The 13,864-nt window shown below is 39.2% G+C and overlaps 1 protein-coding gene across 5 annotated transcripts in view; it reads right to left on the bottom strand.

The window, feature by feature from the left end:
• The window catches only part of LOC145936196 (paired box protein Pax-6), a 128,594-nt gene that overhangs the window by 96,489 nt on the left and 18,241 nt on the right, over window positions 1–13,864 (bottom strand). The window lies entirely within an intron of this gene.

The raw sequence follows: 13,864 nt of genomic DNA, 5'->3' as shown, positions 1-13,864 counted from the left end.
ACCGCCAAAAGAGAACCATATTTCTCTGAATTATTCTCCCCTCCCGCGTCGAATGTTCGCATAAGGGGTGTGAAAAGTTGAGATGCTCCACCGCCTCTGGTGACTTTTTCGCGTTTCGACGAACAATACCGCTGTCGCCGTAAATCATGTATTTTCTCTCCTCCCGTTCAGAAGCTCAAATCCGAGAGGAGAGAAGAAGACTACGGCGGGTTCTTTCTTTCTTTCTTTCTTTTCGCGCTCGACGCGAAAGGGGGCGACGGAGTGGCGGAGGACAAGCGCAGGGGGTTGGTCGCGAGCGTCGTAATGTCAGCGAATCCCATCGTAGATAATCTTCGACTCATTGTGCCGGTGACAAGGCAGGCACACACGCCGCCGTCTTGGGACACTCGAGAGAAACGCCAGGGAGGAAAGAGGGAGGCAGAAAGAGAGAGAGAAAGATAGAAAGAAGCGTTCCCTCGCGTAGATATTTTATATTCCCGTCACAGCCGCGCGCAAAAGCTGCATCCGAAGGTGACACCTAGAGTCGAGTGCCACGCCCTAATTTTTCTGGGGTGGAGAACCTATCGTTTTCAAGAAATTGGTGAAATTTAAAAATAAGAAATAAGCAAATACCATTATATACATAGATAACAAATATTCTTGGTTTTTTAAATAATTTATAAAGAGATTGTATGAAAAAGATTGATGTTGAATGTCTGAAAAGATTGATAATATGATTTTCTGCGTATAATAAATGTATCAATGGAAGAATTAATTACTGGTAATTATCACAGAAATACAATTAGTTTTGTACGAAAGAATTCTGATCTTTTGTTTGTTGCAACTTCATAATATTTCTAAAAAATACATTTCTTTCTCTTGTCAGTTAATAACAATTAAATAATTTAAAAATAATTTTTCATAAATAAGGATATGAATTTATCTCAGAGTTTTTAATTATATCACAATTTTGCACTGCAAAGGATTAGATTTCTTTATCTCATGTAGTAACAATAAAAATTGTTAAATGCTTTATATATAAACCTATGCACTAAATCTAGTAACATTTATAACGATAAAAAAAAATAATTAAATCCTCAGCTTGTATATTGAAACATCGATTCGATCGAAAACCATCATCAAATAGAATAAAGTGTGTTAGTGCAAACATATATATGTATACATAGTTTTCATACACAGACCTATCGCTTGTAAGATCCGTTGGGAAAAAAGCAACATTGGTTGTCAAAAATATCCTGTTGACGCTAATTCGGCGCGTCGCATCGCGCCGACATACACCCGGAGGGTTATAAGGGAGATTTATGAGCGCGCGCGATCGACGAAAAGGGGGCTCACGGTCGATTGACTTTCGAAAATGGGCCTGGCGCGAGAATCGCGAGCTATTTCTCGCGTGTACGTCCCATCGTCAATGGGACTCCCTCGTTTTCGAAAGAGAGAAAAAAAAGAGAGAGAAAGGAGGGGAGAAAAGACTACCCCACGTGTACGCATAAGGGTAAAGAACTACCGCGTCATAATTCACGAATTAACGTGTTTTAATAAAAATCCGTAAAGATGAAGAGGCATAAGAGACATCAGACACGCATAGTGAAGCAGCGGAAGCGGAAATTCTCGGCCGGAGAAATCTGCCGATAATACCGCGCGTAGGAATATCTCGCAAATCGGCGGGCAAAGAGCGGAGCAGTAAATTAAAGAAACAAATGGAGTCTGAAAAGGAGGGCGAACGCGAGCAAATTGTTAAACGCGCTTCGAATGCCGGTTCTTAACGAGCGATAATAACTCGCGCAAATAACTGGCGCGTCTTTAGAGAGGGCTAGCTTCTCTCTCTCTCTCTCTCTTTCTCTCCCCCTTTGCATCGCTCGCCTGGCCATTGTGTTCGAGCACGAGAGAGCATCGGAGAATTATAGTTAGCTCCTCGTCGTGGACCCAACGCGGATTCTAGGGATATACGTTTGTATTAGAGTCGGTACAACAACCAGGCAAGGGGGTGCGCGATACTACGCCTTTAAGGCAGCCAGTATTAACCGCGCGCGCGATCAAGGGGTGCGCTCGAGTGGGCATTCGGACCCAGAGGACGTGTTTTGATATTGTAACGTTTGTATTAAATATCAAGCCCGAAAGGGTGTCGCCGCCTGATGCCCGTGAGCCTCGGCGCCGTTTATTAGGACTTCATTAGCCGTCCCTTGATCCTTTCTCGCTTTCTCACCCCAATACCCCTTCCCATATCATGATGCATCAACGAACACGCGCGGAATTTTTCCGAATGTCTGTCACCGAATGTTTGTCTACGGATCTCTGAAAAACTCATTGTTGTCGCGTACATCATAACTCTCTTTGGTATATCGTTTTATATTATTATTCTATCGGTAATTCAAATTACGAGATACGAGAAACGACGACAGATATTAGGAAAAGAAAGTTGTTTAGTGTGCTTAAAATATTAAATTAGAGAAATTCTTTTACAAACAGAAAAGACAAAAAAAATTAGCGTATAAAACATGCTTTGCAGCGTACTTAACATAGAGAATCGTGGAAGGTTTTTTCATCATTACATTTGTTGAAACACGTAAGCGACATTTGCACACAGCCTTCGCACGTGTCTAACATAATTAGATGGAAGCGAGAGTCAACTGTCTTGGAATTGCGCATTGTTTTAATTTTAATACACGATATACGTATGAAATCTATGTGACAGTGTAATTAGATCAAGGACATGTTTATTCTGTACTGCTAACAAACGCAGCGCAGATATACCCTGTGCGATATACAAACTCATTATAATATATACACTGTTTCTTAGAAGATAGCTTCTCATCTGTCGACATAATAATGTTTTTCCAATAGTTACCCAAGGCAAACTTTCTTATCCCACGTTAAAGCAACTGGCTGTGATAAAACCTTGTACAAATGCATTATTCCGAATGAGCATAGTCTGAAAATAATGTAAAGAAGTCGATTCTTTTTTCGTTCTTTCGTTTTCCTTTGACACGTTTAACTATTGTACGTATTAGTTTGAATTATCTTGTTATAATGACCGATAAGCCGAAAGAGCACACTAATGTTGTCATTGCCACAGCTGCGATACACTTTTTATCTAGGAATAATATACTATTGCGTATTATTCCAGATAATAAAAAAAGAAAGACAAATAATATCGTGTTCCACGGAATATAATTTTTTATGCATGACATATGGATGTATGCATATGTCGCTGTCATATATGAAAAAAGATACGACAAATGCTTTCATAGTCCTACAATCTATATAATTTCTTAATTAGTTCTATTAATCCTACAATTTATTTCTTTTATGCTTACGTATACGAATAAAAAGCACACAATTGACGAGAGAGCAAGTCTAATGGCAAGTGATCAGGGAACGCTAATCGAGGATCGACGAGCAAAGTGTTTTCGGATGTACGCAGACAGTTTGATACTTTTGGCAGCGCGTAAAGAACCGTGGAAAAAAAAAATGGGAAGCTCGTTTACAAACGGGCAACAGAGCCTCGCTGACGCGACGGCTCAGACAGCACATTCATCATCCGTCCGACTTATATATCCACCTTCTCTTTTCCCTTCTTGTTCTGCGGGGTGGTCCTCCTTTCGCCATCGTGACGTAATCAATTACGACGAGCAGCAGCGGCTCGCCGCAGGTTGCCGGCTTCCTCTACTTGCTCCGCGCATCTCGATTTCTCATACTAGGAGAAAAAGTATTCTCTTTTGATTCGCTCTCTCAAATTTTTATTGCGCTTTATTTCATTTGTTCGGCATCTTGTAAACTATAATTTCTGTTTCTACATAGTTCTTGCTTTATTTTAAAATCCTTGAAGAATTTATTATAGGATGATTTTATATATAAAACATTCTTCCATTCCATTTGAGAGAGCGAATCAAAACAGAATACCTTTTCTCCTAGTATGAGAAATGAGAATATATTTTATTTTATTAAAATCATGAGAATAAATAATATAACTTTTACTACATAGAAATGTTTGTATATATATAATTGCATTATTAAATCTAACAAATACAATCAAGTAAATCAAACAGAATACTTGACATATATAGCGCAACAATTGAAGAGTCAAATTTGAGGTTCCCATCCACTTAGCGAAACGATTTGTATATCGATGGTCGATCGAATTTTGTTCGATTGTGAAAAGCCGGTCTAAAAGCTCCTTCCTCGTATATCTATAGTCGCGGGTCATTGTGCATCCTTGTATCGAGTTGCGCAGAAGTTGCGGACTTGAGAACAAGAACGGGAATCCCTATCTTATACGTGTATTCGTAACGGCGCTCTGCTAAAGTGCTATGACAAACGCTTATACGGACGGCAGTCGGTTCACCTAGACCTAGAATGTCGTCGGCGATGCCGGACGCGTCTCAATCATCCACCGCAAAGATGCGTTTCCGGCGAATGAATGAACGGAGGAGAGCACGGGACACCCTTCGAACCCATTTGAGGCTCCTCAACTTCGGGTAGATAGGTGCCGAGGGATGCCCACTTGGGCTCGAGTGGCATGGTGTGTTTCGCCACAGTAATCGCTCAAGAGGATGAAGAAGAAACGAGAATCTCCCGATCATGCTGAAGTGTCATTTCACGCCGATTCGGAAACGTTTGTAAAAACTAGCAATCGCAATCTTTGGAATCATGTAAATCTAATTCTCTCGCTTATATAACGAAATTAAATGAATAGGAAATCAGAAAATATCCCGTTATTTTTCTAATAATTGCCCAGGAATTATTTAACAACATGCATAACATCTCTTATTTCTCTTCTCTAAAATTAATTCCTTGTAATTCAATAAACGATAATTTTTGTAAAAATGTACAATTTTTTAAATGTTTTTTTCATTCTAACATTATTTATAAATATTTTTAATTGGTATTTGATTTTTACATATTTTCTCTGATTGAAAATGCAAACGCAAAATCGCTCTATAGATATACTCACAAACGTATCAAGAAAATAAGCGAATAAAGAATATATAGGGACGTGTACGATGAAGTCCTCTGTGGATTTTACGGTGTCAATGATGCGCTCTCAAACTAATTTATGGAATCTCGTCGATACAGGGGTTTCTCCGTGAAGCGCCAACGAGTCAACCTGGAGTCGACTACTCGCGTTTTCGTCGTAAAGCTGCTAGCACAATGCGGAAAGTCGTGTGCATCATCGTAGACGACAGCAGTCTATTTTGTCGGTGAAATCGTTGGACGATATAGAAGAATCTCCCCCTCGCACCGATTTTCCCCCGATCCTCTCTCGATCGTCGTCGCCGTATTGAGACGCCATGGACGACATGACGAGGGTCAGTCTATGGCACAACTGACTGACCGTCCAGGTAGAGACGGAAGAAACCACGAGAGAGAGAGAGAGAGAGAGAGAGAGAGTGCAGAAGAAGAAGAGAAGAAGCGAGAGAGAGAGTATCGTATATGAATGCTCGACCGGCTCGACGATCGTCATAATGGCCTCATTGTTGCGGACATGTTTTCAAAATGAGGACCCTTATACCTTAGGGGGGTGCGGTCGGGACCGCTTTTCCCGTAGCCGCTATATCGCGAACTACCCGACACTGTCCTGTGCGAGGAGAAGCGACGCACAATGAGGACTCGAGTATTTGTTGTGCCGTTGTTTGCAGCCAATCTGCCGCGTGCTTTGACCTGCAGCGACTCCTCTTCCACTCCCCTCTTCACTTTTTTTTTCGTCTCTCTCTTTTTCTATTGCCGGTACAACCTTTTTTTCCCCGAAAACGTGCTCCCGACAGTTATTAGCGTTATTAATGGCCGTCCATTGACAACTCGATTCATCCTCGATCAGCGATTTGTATCGAAAGGGAAAGATCGACTCCGGAGACAGATGTGGAATCTTGTTCCAGGTCAAAGAATCGCGTCGACGAATTTCTACCGTGACACAGTTAGCCTATACGTACATATATGGCTACATTCTTAAGGCACTAATGAGATTTCGACTTGGCGATTGATCGTAGATGTCTATTTGCAAAGTGTCAAGTTTGCTCGTCGGTATCGGATAAATTGAGCGTGTAATTTGCTCTAAGATATAACAATAATGATCAGTAGAACGCTAATTCTGCTAATTACGATAATTCTGAGATAAATTAACTACTGCTTTTTTATAAAATGTGATAGAAATTTAAAAAAAACAGAAAAAATAGAATGTAAGTAATATAAACATGTAATAATAATGAAGAAATAAAAAACAGAAACAGGCATATTTTCGTAAATTAAAAATTAAATCGTAAATTAAAACCTTTTTGCCAAACATAATTGATTGAATTATTTGAAATTAAAAATATTTAATAAATTTGATTTATTTTAATATCTCAGATAAAAAATGTAAGGTATTTTCTTCGTTAACAAAATTTTATCATTATCTAAATTTACACCGCAAATTACACATCGAGTATACAAGCTCATTAATATTAAAGAGCAACTAGTTAACCGAACTAAACGTAATTAAAATATCAAACGTCAAACGTATCAACTATCTTGAATTGCACAACATTCGAGCCCAGATTCTTCAATTATTATTATAAATTATAAAATATAAAATAAATGTATAATTCTCATTAATCCTAGAATTACTTTATATTAATTCGTTCGTTGAAACAAACGTATTAACACATTCATATCATCCTGGACGTGGGAATAAATTCAGAGAGTAGTGTTTATCATACTATAGCTGTATAATTTTTTAATCAGAAGTAAATATTGATTTGTATCACTGAGAGAATTTTCTCTTAGAAATTACCCTGAAAATCATGGTAATCGTTGAACAATATGGTATGGAAAGAATTTTATGAGAATTTCTCTGATTAATATTTATCACAATAAAAATAATAATATATCTATCACAATAAAATATGAAACATGTTTGATTAATTTTACTAAACTGCATGGTAAAATTATAATCAAACATGTTTTATACTTTATTGTAATAGATATTATTATTCACTCAAAAAAATGATTTTGCAACTATAGCAAAAATTTTTTAGGTGCGAAAAATTAACTGAGGTAGATAAACATTTAGCAAATATTGTAATATTGTATATATTTTGCACGTAATCAATTTAAATGACAGAGACAGAATTAAAAAATTCTATCAGATACAAAAAATAGCGATAATTTTTGTTGCGACGTCTAGAAATTTTTTTGCGTGTCTTTATTGTGATAAATATTAAACAAAGAAATTCTCACAAAATTCTTTCCATACCATATATTGTCCCACGATTACCATGATTTTCAGGGCAAATTCTAAGAGAAAATTCTCTCTGTTTAAAAAAAAGTTTCGACTTTAATTGCACGAATCGATTAAATGCGTCAACCATTCGATGGCCCCGCGGCGATCGTCTATTAAGCGCGCGAGTCAACGCGCTGCTCTGCGCCGGAAAGGTGAGCGGTTCCCGGCAAGAGTGGAGGGAGTTCCTCTTTCCGGGTCGAATTATCCAATTACCTGGAGGCCAACTATATGCTGGAAGGTCGGGGAAATAGATCGGGGATCGGCGCGGTGCGGCGGTAGCCTAGGCGGCAGTAGCCGCAGCCGCACGAGACGGCCGGCGTGGTCCAAAGCGGACTGGACAAAGAGCCCCGTAAACGCGTTATTCCGCGCCAACGAGTCTGTCAGAGAGCCGCTGTTTCTCTCTAGCAACATGGTATAGCGCTATGAGGTCCAGGCTCGTCCGCGGGCAATTCCGGCACTACCGTAACTACCCTCACCCCCAGTGTCCGGCAGGTAGATCATCTCTGAATTATACTCGGCATCTCAATATCAACTGCTATAAACGTGGCACTTTAGTCTTTTCACGGTGAAAAAGAAGTTGTTCGCCGTTTCGATTTATATTTCGAATAATATGTTAAAGTGGAATGAGATGAAAAATATTTCTATCGTCTATATGTAAGTCTTCTCATTATATCAGTACACAATATGCAGAGCTCCGATATAGTGATATAATTTTTTTTTATAAATCAATATTCATTTCTGATTATAAAAGACTGTACGATGTAAGGAACAAATATAAATGTGGATTACTTTTCTATAATTTTATCAATCTTTTCATAAAAAGTTTTTCCGATTAATTTCACTCACTAATTTCCTCTGTTTTAATTTAAACTTTTTTTCCACGAAATTTCTATTTTTGAGAAATAGAATTTATGTATACAGATTTAGCATGCATCAACGACGAAGAGAATTTCTATATAGAAATTTATTTCTTGCCCTGCTTTTACTAATACTACACAGAGCGAATTTTCTCTTAGAATTTACCCTGAAAATCGTAATAATCGTGAGACAATATGGTATGGAAAGAATTTTAAAAATATGTTTGATTAATTTTACCATACTTTTAGTAAATTTTACTATACTTTTAGTAAAATTAATCAAACATATTTGATATTTTATTGTGATTGATATTATTTTTTATTGTGATAAATATTAATCCTTCCATATCATATTGTCCCACGATTATTATAATTTTCAGGGTAAATTCTAAGAGAAAATTCTCTCTGTGTACTAATTCCTTATACAGCATTATCCTCTAGACGTCGGAAAATTTGAAGAAACTCAGAGACACCGGTCGCCATTATTTCCGTTAAATAAGCGAAATCGCGGCAACAATATCGAGGAACATGTGTTCCGGCCATGTAATCCGCGCGATTTGTGAGCGAGGAAAAAGAGAGAAAAAAAAAAAGAAAGTAAGCTTAAATCGTGTACGAGGGAGATCTACGTCGTCTACGGGTAGCCCCCCGTTTTTTCGACGGTTATTACCGAAAAATGCGGGAAGGGTCCGGCGGAGGAGCCGTATGTAGACGTAGGCTGGGGGTCGGCGTGCATGTGCCACCAGGAAATAAGGTGGCCGTGAGGGCCCCTTTAACAGAGGCGTACTGCCAGTACAATCGTACAAAGTGCACAATGAGACATCGACTGGTTGGTTGGCATTGTGGTCGCGCACCGCTCGTTCCCATGGGAGTGCGATGCCCATGGGGATTGTGACATAATTAGATCTACGTATCGGAATGATCAGCTGTGGGAATAAAGCGTTGTCGATCTACATCTAACGCGGGGATCTAGAGATGCAAATGAAACACCGAATACTCTATTAAATCACGAACCACACTCGACGCGCGCATCAATGTTTATATATATATATAGTAAACAAATTTTTATAAATATTTTATATTCACAGAAATAAACGGATATGAAGAAATATTTTTTATACACTGAGAGAATTTTCTCTTAGAATTTACCCTAAAAATCATGTTAATCATGAGACAATATGGTATGGAAAGAATTTTATGAGAATTTCTCTGATTAATATTTATCACAATAAAAATAATAATATCTATCACAATTTACTATGCAATTTAGTAAAATTAATCAAACATGTTTTATATTTTATATTTTATTGTACTTATATTTGATTTTCAGAGGATAAATTCTAAGAGAAAATTCTCTCTGTGTATAGAAATATTAAAAAGCTCTGAAAAAAATAACATTAAACGTGTTTAATAGAGAATAAGTAAATATTGTTAAATGAAACGGAAAAATATTTTTACATTTTTATGGTCGATTTTGTCGCTACCATAAAGAAACTTTTATCATTGATGTACACGGAAACGATATATAAATTTACATAATAGGTATCGCGCGCCCTGCGTGAGAAAATATTCTCGAGATGGCAATAATTCTTCCACATTTTCCATGACAATCTAAACGTAATGTGCGAAAAATATCGATACGGGAAAGGAACGGAGAAGAGTGCACGTTCGAGGGAATCGCAGGTGCGGCTTATTTGGCCTTGTTATGAAAATGAGAATGTGGGTCGGACTATGTTCGGAGATTGGTCCGGTAGTCGGGGCAGGTGTGCGGGTGGAATCGTTATTATTGTGCGCGAGGTAGGACGAGGTTCTTCAGAGTCTGAAGTGGCATACCTCTCGAGTCCTTTTCGGAGAAGAAAAAAAAAAAAAAAAAAGAGAGAAAGATTTTTCGGTGGTACGCAGAAGTACGTTTGAGAAGGTCGAGAAACGGATGACGGGGAGCGCGAGAAACGATGAAGAAAGGGAGGAGAAGAGAAGGAGATGGGGGGCAAAATGAACTCGCTGATGTGCTAACAGCGTATGCAGAAACGAACCTTTGGAGAAATCAAATGAAAGTGCTGCTATACCGAGCCAAACGACGTCATTATCGCTCGGCGGATAAACGCGCCGTGTTTCGCTAACGATTTTTCCTCATTTTATGCATTTGTCCGCCATTTGTTTTCCTCGACGCGGCGCGCACCGCGGAGGAAGGAAATTACGTTTCCTGACTCCCCCATGCAGACTGATATAAAGTTTTGCCGCAGAGAAATAAACAATTCTAGAAGTGCGTGTCGAGTTAAGAATGTTTTAATTTTACCGAGTTTTCTGTGATATATGAAAAATGTTTTTCTCCTGTTTAAATATTTTGTGTGTGTGTCAAAAAATTATAGATATATATCATTGAACGCGATATATTGAACAATATAATTAAATTATTATTATAAAATCGTTTCCGCTAATCGCGTGCATGACACCGGCGAACCAATGTAAATTGGGTATTCGTTTTTCCAAGAGGCTTACAAAGTTCCATTGAGAGATCACGACGTCGTACGCAGGACATGTACAATACCGAGCCGATGTAATCTCCGGAAACATTTAGGGGAAAATTAGGTCGACAGTTGCTCGTGTATCCATATGCCCGGACTATCGCTCTCTTTCTTTTCCCTGTTGTGATTTGTCAAAATATTTATTTAGCGTGATATATTTCTTTATTCTCGACTCACGATGCCTAAATTGTATCGGTAAAAAAAAAGTATGGTGCTTCGTTACAACTATATTTCCATTACAAACGTAATATACGTATAAAATTTCATTATTATTTGAATAATCATAATTAACTCGCTTTAGAACTCGCAAACGTTTACTATAACGTCGCCTTTGCAGCATCGAAATTTCCTTTTAACACGGCGATTAAATAACAAATCACTCAATGTTGCCTTTGAAATTTTATTCACTTTGTGAGTTTGTCCCCGATCTCCTAGATTGTTAAATTTATTAAATTAAAATTATTTTTAAATGTTACATTTAAATTATTAAAAATTATAAAATTAAGATTATTTAATTAAAATTTCTTTATAGCATATCGCACAAGTATAGTGCGTCCAATGTGAACGTTCGCGTGAATTTTGCGCGAATTGAATTACGGTGACATATTAGTGCATTAGTTAGGCTGTAACATTCGAGGAGACGATCTGAGGACGTGAAGGAATTTCCGACGCTGGCTTAACCGCGTTTACCCTCTCAAGCGCTTTCGAGGCTCGTCTCGTCGATTAACGTCATGCCCGCGTAAGCTCGTCGACGGACAAAAGCGACGTCCGCCGCCGACGTCGGCGACGATGTCGTCGTCGCCGTCGTCTCTCGCGGTGGCTTTTCACACCGTCTCCATTTTCTCGCCCGTCACCCTCTCAGCGTCAGCGCGAGAGAGGGCGCGGTTTATGTGACAGTTTTTTTGTTTCCTGTCGAGGAAGGGAGAGAGGGACTATATAGTTAGGATGGAATAATGCATACGGGAGCGCAAAAGAACGATGAGTAATGCGAATGGGTCTCTAACGGCTTAAGATATCTTTGAGATATCCTGCCGGAGGCATCAGAGAGTATTTTTCTTTGATATCGCGTATTTTATTTATATACTGTGCTTCCCCTCATTTCTGTCGCGGGATCTAAAGCGCAAAATTATTTTAAAAGATTCATTCAATAATAAACTAATTTTTCACCGAAAATAAAAATTTCATGTATATTATATTCATATTTATGTGAAATATTTTTTTCAATTATCAAAAATTTCTGTTTGAAAAATTTCGTTGTGTATATTTTATAATTGTGACAGTCAGAATCAAGTATATTAATTTAATTTCCTTATTTTAAGCTATGTGATTTGAATCTCGAAGGAAGATTGTCGCAAACGTTTTGTAACAATTTCAACGGCATATATAGAATGTTAAAAAAATAGTCTGACAAAGAAAACTTGTGAAAACTCGGCGACAGAATCTAAAGTACGGTCAAGTCACACCGTTTAGAAAGAATATCCAATAACGTTTCGTTGTCCTCCCTCGGTCTCTTTTTTCTCTCTCTCTTTCTCTCTACTTCTCTGCAGTTAAATCAGTGAAACGATCGGGACATTATTCGCGACGGCCGCGGAGAATCCATGAAATTCCCATAGCAATAGCTTCACGTCGTGACAATGGCTAGGGTCGTCGGGCCGCTCGTTCTTTTCTTTCGTTGCGTTAATGAGCTCCCGGCTTTAATGCCGCCTCGGTGGCACTTTCTTCTATTGGAGAATAGATAAATATAAGCGCGAGATTAAGAGCGAGAACTTCCCCACGTTTGTGAGCACGCCAAGAGAAACGAGATTTAAAATCTGTTTTACGATTAAAAAATTGCAGAATATTCGACAAAGGCCGACTGTATAAAACAATACGACTGTCCGAGAATTTTTAACCGGTGTGCTTCAATTCCGCGAATATGCGAATGCAATATGTAAACTTTCAAGATCATCTTAGCTGCCGGAAGTAACTGTCGGGCACCTTTTCGAAGAGCAGTTTCTCCGTGAAAACTAAGATAGTAGTCGAACTGTGCGTCTTGCATCAGGCGTATTCGACTGTGAAATTCCCTCTTCAAACAGAAGCGGGCGGCCAGCACATTTCGAGCTCGGTCCATCCTCTGGCGAAGGAACGGTAAACTGGGGATGGTTCCGAAGAATTCGTAGTCGCAAAACGCGGTGGCGCAAGCGAAGGACCCCGGAAAATCCACCATGTATCCAGTCCACGTACGAAATGCTTCGATAGATAGCCGTAAAAGCCGCCGCCGGCGACGGCGGTTGCTGCAGGAGGAAGAAACGGTGGAAGAGAAAAGGGCGTCTCTCCTCTCGTCCGCCTGAAATAACGCGTATCTTCAGCGTTTTCCAGCGGTGCCGCACAAGTGGAAACGACGACAACGACAACGACGACGACGACGACGACGACGATGATGATGGCGATGGAGAGGGGAGTATTCGATACTTCAGGAAATACAGGGGGAGGAAGACCGCAAAGGCATGAAAACGTTTGCGAGTAACTGCGAGATAGCTTCCGCAAAGGATGTGCAGAGAGGATGCGCAAAATTATTGCGAGAACGTTTCTATACTTTGTGATTTTTTTCTCTCTTATGAAAAAATAATAGAATAAGATTACATCTCTTTTTTTTCGCAGACGACAAAGACCATGACGTTTTCCGAACACTCTCAACTTTTTGTTATAATCTCATAGAATGTCTTGGATTCTCTTTATTGAAACGCAGCTCTGAGAAAGCTCCAGCGTTAATTATTAATTTTATACAAACGCAAAGTATTGTTTTTCTTCAGAACTAGTGAACAAAAAGCATCGTTTGTCGCGTGATCGCCAACTACTCGAATTAATTGAATAAAAACCGTGCGAGCTGTCGTAGACGAAGCTTGAAAGCAGCGGGATCAAAAGGAGTTTTCTGTTTCGGACGAGCACGGGAACCGTTTTGAAGAGAGGGTGGAACTTCTCTCTCTCCCTAACGTTTTCATATTTTTGCTCTTCCTCTTTCGCCGCAGCAACATACGAAAGACGAGTACGTATATCGAGACTCCGAGGGAGAAAGGCCGGAGGGTGAAGAACCGGGGGTTGCCATCTACTCGGAATTCAGAAACGATCAATGCTTCAGGAGAACCCGCCGCCACCTCCCCCATCTCCTTCTCCACCACCTATACCTCCTCTTCCTTCACTTCCTAGCCCTCCTTTTTTTGTCTTTTTCTATCTTGACTCGCTTCTTGCAC

Source organism: Prenolepis imparis, unplaced genomic scaffold, assembly GCF_030444845.1.
Source record: "Prenolepis imparis isolate NDT839.2.m4 unplaced genomic scaffold, iyPreImpa1.0 SCAF_5, whole genome shotgun sequence".
NCBI lineage: Eukaryota > Metazoa > Arthropoda > Insecta > Hymenoptera > Formicidae > Prenolepis > Prenolepis imparis.
The sequence above is the reverse complement of the archived record's forward strand: the minus strand, read 5'-3'. Positions and strand labels throughout refer to the sequence as shown.